Here is an 8,629-nt window from a genome sequence, read left to right as displayed (position 1 = left end):
TTACACATATTTATTAAAAAATCTAATAAAAATGATCAAAATTCAATAAAAATAATTCAGTTGTTCTTAATGAAAAAAGGTGGCGACAAAAGATTGATATTATCATGTCACATTATCTCATGTTAATATGAATTCTTATAGAATGAATCATGTTGCTTTTAAGAAATTCTAGCCTTAAAAACAAACAACTCAATATTTACAAATCACTAAAAAATATTTTACCATTCTAAGCACTATAATTAATTTAAATTTGATATGCTTTGATCTTTTAAAAATAATGAAGAATATATAGATATCATAAAGTTAATAATGATAATTATATCAAAATCAAATAGAGAATAGAATTACCAAAATGATCACCTAATATTCTAACTTGACCAAGTCATGATCATAAAAAAAAAATAACAATGTGGCTCATTTTTTTTTTGACTTGTTAGTCTAACTGAATCAAAAAAGACTCAACAAGTTTTGGCCGAGTTTTAATTCTTTTAATAAATTTTTCGAATGTATACCCTTCTAAATCTAATAAATTGCAAGAATACCCTCATAAAGTTGTTATTTGCATGTATACCCTTATAACTTTTTTTACATATCTACCATAAGGGTATTTTAGTCATTTTATTTTTAAGTCGTTTATCCTTTAAAAATAATAGATGGTACAGATACATATACAAAAAAAAGATATACGTACAAATAGTAATTTTATGAGACGTCGGGTTACTCTCCGAGTGCCTACGCCGCCTTAAAGGCTGGGTCGTGTGGTCTTTCATGAAGAAGTGGAAAGCTTGCCCTATCTTTCCTTACCGGAAAGTCAAAGATCCCCTATTTCATTCTCCCGAAAAACGAAGGTCGAATCTGTATATCTGCATCTTCCTCATATATAGTTTCTATGCCTTTAGAAAGGCCCTATTATTGATCCACCATACTTCCTATGATAGGCTGTAAAGAAGCTATATCGGCTCTATTCACACAATTTCATATATTTAGGAGGGTATATATGCAAAAGACCCTATTAATTATTTGTTGCAACTTATTTTCTTTTATCAAGTATTTAATTTTGCTGCATAGTTAGCTGAACTTTCAAAAAATCCAGTTCACCCCCCTCCCTCTTAGGTTGCATAGCTCGAGAACAAGTAGTATAAGAGCATAATACTTAGCCACTTATTGACCTAACCGCCAATGGTTACTTTTGTTGGTACCTCTATCCTTGAGGGTCAGTCTATGAATAGATCTCCTTTATTTAATAGAACCAACTACTTTTTTTGGAAAGCTCGTATGTGCATCTTTATTCGAGCACTAGACTACGATTGCCATGGTTAATGGTCGTCACATACCCACAAAAGTAATTTATGGTATGTCTCTTCCCAAACCCGAAAGAAAATTGGATAAATTTGACAAGATGTCACATTTACATGGAATGTTCTATATTGTTCATTATATGCCAATGAATTTAATTGCAATTTAATTTGTTTATCTACAAAAGAAATCTGAAATAGGCTGAAAGTAAATCATAAAGGTACTGTGTTATTGAAAATAGAGTCTAGTGAGTCTATTTCTGAAATATTTATCAAATTTATAAATATTATAAATGATCTTCAAAGTCTTGGTAAATCATATATTAAAAGTGATTTAGTGAGAAAGATTCTCAGGTCAATACCAAGAACGTGGGAGGTCAAATTCATTGCCATTCAAAAAGCAAAAGATCTCAATGCCCTTCCTCTAGAAAAACTGTAAAACAGAACATGGAAGAGGATGAAACAAAGAAAAGAACTATCGCTCTCAAGTCAACAAGGTTAACACCGAACACTTTAAATCTTTTGTGTTTGCATTGCTGGATCTATTTGCCTTTACTTTCAGTTCATTTACTTATTAATCATTTGCTACAACTTATTTTTTTTAATCAAGCATTTAATTCTATTGCATAATTAGTTAAAGTTATTGAAAAATCCAAAATCACCCCCCTCTTGGGCTGCATAACTGGGCAACACATACTAATCTTTTTCCTAGGACGATCTTGTACACTTGTCCAAAGCTCTCCACCTCACAAAGAAAAAACACATATCCAAGTTACTCAGAAGGCAGTACTTTCGAATGTTCTACTGATAGCAGGCATATGATGAAAAAATAGCCGACATTTGTTCTGTTGCTTCCTTCAAGATAAAAATTTCTCAGTCCAGCCATGCCGTATAGTTTTGCAGGCATAGGATACAATCGACAGGCATATAGATGCTGTAAACTTGATAAAACCAGGCTGCTGACTTCATGTTGATTGTTTGCACCTGTTTCGTGACTCATCTGCCAATTTTTCCAGGCTGTCTTAACCCATGCAGGCTTAGATCCTGGATCAAGCTCAGGAACAATCATAACCTAACAGGATATCCCCTACAAAAAATCACATAATGCGTAGTATATCACAATCATGAGTCGCAAGCATCCAGGGCATCATGTCCATAACGCACAAAAAAACTGTATTGAAAACTTTGCAAAACAAAACGTGGATTAGTTATTCGGCTTATTCAAAGAGACTGATTAAGGGAGTGCACCTTACAGGTATGGAAACTGTAGTTTTCTATGCAGATGACTAAAGGACATAATTTCTTTATAAATTTCATCGTTAGTCTGAACAACAAATTGTGTAACAATCAAAGATAACATGGCGACCGTATTCAGCATGGAAAGCTCCCTGTCAACTGGATATGGTCAAGCGTACGTCTAAGGCCATACTGAAGAACTGCCTGGTTGCCAGCTCTGAAACCATCTCCATATGCTGATGAAGTATCTGATTCAATCTGGTGCTTAAAGAAGTCCCCCAGTTTCCTCTCGAATTGAGATCTGGAGCCCTTCTTTGAGGATGTAGATGCTGAAGAGGCTGAGGTCGATGCAATGTTACTGCCTGACCCTGACATGATCTCTGAATCCAGCCACATATGTGCCAGAACCTGGCAGATACCTTCTTCAACTTCTTGACTAAGGGTGGGATATCCTGTAACATGGTCAGGGTTGAACGAGCTCAGATGACTATCACATTGAAAACACAATCAGTACACATGAAATGACACAAGAAGAAAAATGCACAGCCTAGTGATGTGAACTGATGGGATTCAGAATGCAAGGGCTTGTCACCTTTTAGTTTTAAAATACCGGAAAGACGGGAAAACAAGGCCCATTTGGTACTGCTTATTTCTGTTTTTGTGTTCAAAAACCCAAGAAGAAAATGAACGACACTGGACAACATGTATGATGAAACCCTTATGCTTTTTAAATTGTAAGATCTTCGCAGCTATTGGTAGCCAGGATTCATTGCTTTCAAAGAAGAGCAAAAATAAAAGCGAAGAATCTCGAAAGTTTTATGCAAATGCTACCTTCAATTTTGGCGTGTTTATCCAATTTTGGCTTTCAACTTGTTTTGCAGTGAATGTCTCAATCTATACACATATTCTTGTCGAGAAGTTAAGCTAAAAACTTTAAACCTATTAAATATTAATCGTGATCATTTAAATATATCATCAAAACATAATCCTGACAATGCTCTACAATGACAATAAGTTACAACACAACCAAAATGATACATTATACAATCAAATTAGATATTAGGGTCATCAGTGGTAAATTGATAAACTTAAAATTCCTATGCTAGTATATTCCTGATAAAACCCAGTCGGGCCCACTTGATAAGTTTGATTCCTGGACCAACTCTGATTGACCCATGGCCTATTAAGACCAGGCATGCAACCTGGTCAAATTGAAGCGTAAATGCAGCATGAGAAACCATTAAAATCTGTTATTCTTATGATGCTTCAGTAAGCCTAGTTTAGATAATAATATCACGAGAACTCCCAATCTCATAAAGCAAATCTGCAAACAGTTAATTGGCGATCCAGGTAAGAAGTTTTCTTTGAATATGAATTCCATTAAATGAGGAGACTCAAAGCAACCAAACAAGTAATTTTGAAGCAAAGAACAGAGGCCTCAATTTAGGTCTCACAAAAGTCCAGCAGTGCCAGAAGATCGCTACGAGCATAACAGGCAAGTCCCATGCTTGTCTTTAAAATGTAATAAAGTCTCCGTAAGCAACAGGCAATCCAGATTGATAGAAAGTACCATCAAAGTTAAGCTTGACCCACTAACTCAAAGAGTGAAAGTGAACTATCAGAATGTGTTTGCAAGCCTATCTCTATGCATCTAACCTCCTCATACGAGGAGGCATAAATGGAAGAGTCATTTGCAATCCAAGTTATAAGTGATGAATTAGTAGATCAAATGGTCAGCATAGATTACCTTCTTTCAGTCAATACACCCTCAATTTATTTCTACAGGCTTTTTATCTAAGAGGACCACCGACCAATCCATTCTTCCACTATCAGTGGACAAAATTCTGAATATTCCACAACATGCACTAAACAGAAGAAAACAGATAGATCAGAGTGATTGCACAAGTATACGAGCCACTAGGAAGAAGGGAGAGATGTTATGTCCGCCCGTTGTTCAAAAATTTCACTTAGATCTTAGAATTGACCACTTAAACTGATTTTCATTTTGAATCATATCAGAAGTATTCATACACCCAGTCACCACCGTCCAACAGAAGATGTCCACTCTAGGTAAGAGCAATCTCATCTTTTATTTAACATAGATAGCATGGTTTGCCGTACCACTCCAAAATACTCGGTTCAGCGTACTGTCCTGAAACACCTAGTTCTGGGCATCTTAAACCAAGGACTACCGAACCCGGCTGAACCGCCCGGTTCGGGTAGCGCCGAACCAATCCGATGTGAAACCGAGTTGGTTCGCCTGTTATATTCGGTTCCGGCCCCGTACCAGCCGGAACCTATATAGAACCGGTCAGAACCAGTCACTTACCGACCGGAACCAGCCGGTAAGTGCCCGAACCAGCCAGAACCAGCTGGTAAATGCCTGAAACGGCTGGAATTAGTTGGTTCGGTGCAAACTCGATGCGAACCCACCGGTTTGCACCGAGTCAACCCGGTTCCAAACATTCTGGCACTGTAGCACTTTGCCTGAGGCTTTTTAAAAAGCATCACGTCACCTGTTGGAAAGGCTGAAGTGCATTCAGGGAGAACTAGAGCTCAAGTATACAAATCTGATTTATAGTGCTTTCGTTAATGATGAGGATGACCTATGATCGGCTGGCTTGTGGGCCAGCAGCAAGATCCGGAGCTTAATGAGCGAGGATCGCCTCCACGATCATTTTCGTAGCCAACGAGACTAGGGTCGATGCAGGGCAATAGGCTGAGCGCAATATTTCATGCATTCTTCCAGCTGATCAGCCATAGCCATAAGGGAGCCAATCACCACATGATTCCTTATTCGAGACATCCTCTCAGAGATATGATCGAGAGATGCTTAAACGCAGTATACTACTTGGTCGACTCGGTCAGAAGGGCGACATACATCCTCTCGGCATAGAGAAGGGCACGAAGGATAAGAAGGCAGCTGCCCAGCATACCAAAAGAGAAGAACAAAAGGCATCTGCAGCCGCAATGGAGAGTGTTGAAATGTCAGTACACTCAAATTCAAAGACCAAGAGTAGCAGCGATGACAGTTCTGGTGGTTATGGATCTGTTAGTCAAAGAAGAGTGGAGGACAAGAGACCACTGTTTATGAGACAGCCACAGGGTGGTCTTCAATTCATCAGTGTCTCAATTTACGCATACCACACAGGATAGAGACCACAATACACGATCTGGTAGAGTCCGCGAGGATACGATTGCATTAGAAGACGGACTCCTTAAGATCATTTAGGAGGACACGATGTAGCTGCAAATGACTTCGCACGTAGAGTAGAATACATAGATGTATCAGGTTTTGAGTCGTATACTGAATGCTATTATCCGTAGCCACAGGTAGCCTAATGACCCATATGGATACGAATATGGATAAGGTGCGTCTGAGGTATCGTTCAGTAGCTACTATCCTATGCAGCCCGGAGTATCTTACGGATCGAATTTTGCTAGCGACATTCAGATGGCCCCTTCCACAACCGTATTATCAGCCAGAGGACACCTCTCAGAGCCAGAGCTTCAACGAGGATCCGAGTGCTTATAACTCGGTGCACATTTCTTAGAGGATTAATATAAAAGACTATAACGCCGCTTAGTTAGAGGGGTAGGCTAATGTGCCTCCTGATTATGCTGATGATCTGGATATCTACGAGAGGCATCGCCACTCGACCCGATTTTAGATATCGGTATGTATGATGGACTTTAAATGTATGTAATTGATTGTATTATTTTTTTAATTTTTATGTCGCTACTTAATTTGAGAATATTTTATGATGTTCACTTTACGATTTGTATCATTTTAAAATAATAAGACGCTGTTGGGAATTGTATCCTAAATGTCAATCGTCAGCATGTTGATGATTAAATGAATTGACAAATCAATAAAGTATTTTTTGACATTATTCATCATTTTACATCTTCAAATGAACTCTTATATGATAAAGTCCTTAGGACTTATTAATGATAAAGGAGGATTTATCTTCGAGTCCTTAAACTAGTTCGCGACCAAATGATATGTTGTTATAAGGACGACAGCATTATCAAGATTAGGTCGTTGTGTGACATATACGTTGGTTGTCCTCTTAACCAAGGAGTGTGGAGACACTGGTATGCCACACAGGTGAAGTGTAGGAGTACATTTCACTGAACGTGGTGAATTCCGAAACACTCTACTGTCAAGAGATGTTCCGAGTGGATATGGGTATAAGTTTGGCCCTCTGATCTGAGACCGCAACTTGTGACTAGCAAGCAACTCATTGTACTTTGGTACCGGACTACCTAGATTTCTAATTCAGTGACGGAAGGTCACTGGGTGCAGTCAAGTACTTGCGTAGTCAGTTGTGAGTCGAGATGGAATTGACCCCTCCTGAAAACAGGAGATAATGTCTTGTGATTAATTTAGCAAAACCTTGGCCAGGGTAATCCCAGTGAGGAGTCACGGGATATCTAAAGTTAATTACATAATGGATGTACTAATTATAGGGTTGACAGTGAGCTCTAAGTCATCCTGGCATTAGGAGTCAAAGGGATTGAATTATACAGTAACCATAGTTCAGGGTTTCAGAATATTTGCTTCGCATATATTCGGCCTATCTGGACGTCGGGTACCATTGCTAGATGGTCACATTGATTAGTGTAGGAAGTCGTTCCTATACTACCGGCTTAGGTTCGATCCTATGAGGTCACACGCATAGAAGATTCCTGATTGATCAAGAAGGCTGATGAATGATTAAGAATCATTCAGGGGTAATTTGGTCAATTCGATTGGCAAATTATCTCATAAAATAATTAAAGTAATTATCGGAGGATTAATTAATAATTAGATTGCTAATGAACTCAATTGGATTGAGTAATTAGACTAAGGATGAGCCAAATTGAATTAGATTCAATTCTGGGCTCAATCAGGATTTTTGACCTGATTGGATTAGGTCTGAATCAAGAGGACTTACGTTGACCAAATTAAATTAGATTAAATTTGTGCTTAATTAGGGATTGACCTAATTGGATTAGGATCAACCCATGGTAATTGGATCATTCTAATTGTTAGGATTTAATTAAATTAAATGGGTTTGATCTGAAACTGTTCGGATCTTGAAATCCACTTGTCACATATTCATGCATGGCGCCATAAATTGATTTTTAATATGATTAAAAATTAATTTAATTTATTTAATGGTGTCATGGGACACTTGGCAACATCAGAGACCTCTTTCATCATTAGATGGGTCGAAATGGAGAGATAAATTCATGAAAAGAATTGGATAAGATCAAATTCTCTCTCTTCATGACATATATCATCTTTATCTTTATCTCACTTCTAATTAAGGTTGAATTTCGAATTTAATCATCACAAAATCACCACGTGACCCTCTAATCTGTTTGGGGGCATGGGAATTTTGAAATTGAAAGAGGGAAGTGGCAACATGATGAATGGTTTAGATTAAATCAAGCTTCATCATGTAATGGCACATGAACTTGAATTTTGAATTCAAAATTCAAAACCCCACAAAATCCTCCACAAATATGGGATGGTTGGCATGAAGTTAGGTAGGAGAGCAACATTAAAAGGACCTCCATCAGCTGGTGGTCGAATTCAAGGAAAAAAGAGAGAAAAAGAAGAAGAAAAAAGGGAAAAGAAAAGAGAGGAACCCTAGTTCATGCATGGAAAAATTCTGCATTCAATCTAGCTGACTTCTTCCTCCTCTAAGTCCATTGCGCCATTAGTGTTAGGAGTCCCTGATAAGAGTCTTTAGATCAGATCTAAGTCCTCTTCAATCCCTCCAAACTTTTTCTCCAAATTCTTCCAAGAAGGCGGTTCAAAAGTTGATAGCGTTGGGAAGATCAAATTTCAGCCTCAAGAAATTCTGCGCAAGCTAGCACTTCCACAGGATTGGATCTCTTCAAGAACTTCGCGTGTACTTCTCGTAGAGGCCATTCGTGTGCGTGGCAGTGAAGTCAAGGATCAGATCCACAACTTTCATCCATCATTTATTATGGTATCAAGATCTAGGTCCGGTTTTCCGAGGTTTTACCCTCTTTTGGGGCTCCTCACGGAGATATCTCCAAAATCCATTCAATGGATATTCGGAGATTAATTGGAATAGAGT

The 8,629-nt window shown here is 38.0% G+C and overlaps 1 pseudogene; it reads right to left on the bottom strand.

Annotated features, from left to right (window-relative positions):
- Positions 1-2,445: 2,445 nt before the first annotated feature.
- LOC103697805 overlaps positions 2,446-8,629 on the bottom strand; it is a 51,945-nt pseudogene continuing 45,761 nt past the window's right edge.

Source organism: Phoenix dactylifera, unplaced genomic scaffold (genome assembly GCF_009389715.1).
Source record: "Phoenix dactylifera cultivar Barhee BC4 unplaced genomic scaffold, palm_55x_up_171113_PBpolish2nd_filt_p 000365F, whole genome shotgun sequence".
NCBI lineage: Eukaryota > Viridiplantae > Streptophyta > Magnoliopsida > Arecales > Arecaceae > Phoenix > Phoenix dactylifera.
The sequence above is the reverse complement of the archived record's forward strand: the minus strand, read 5'-3'. Positions and strand labels throughout refer to the sequence as shown.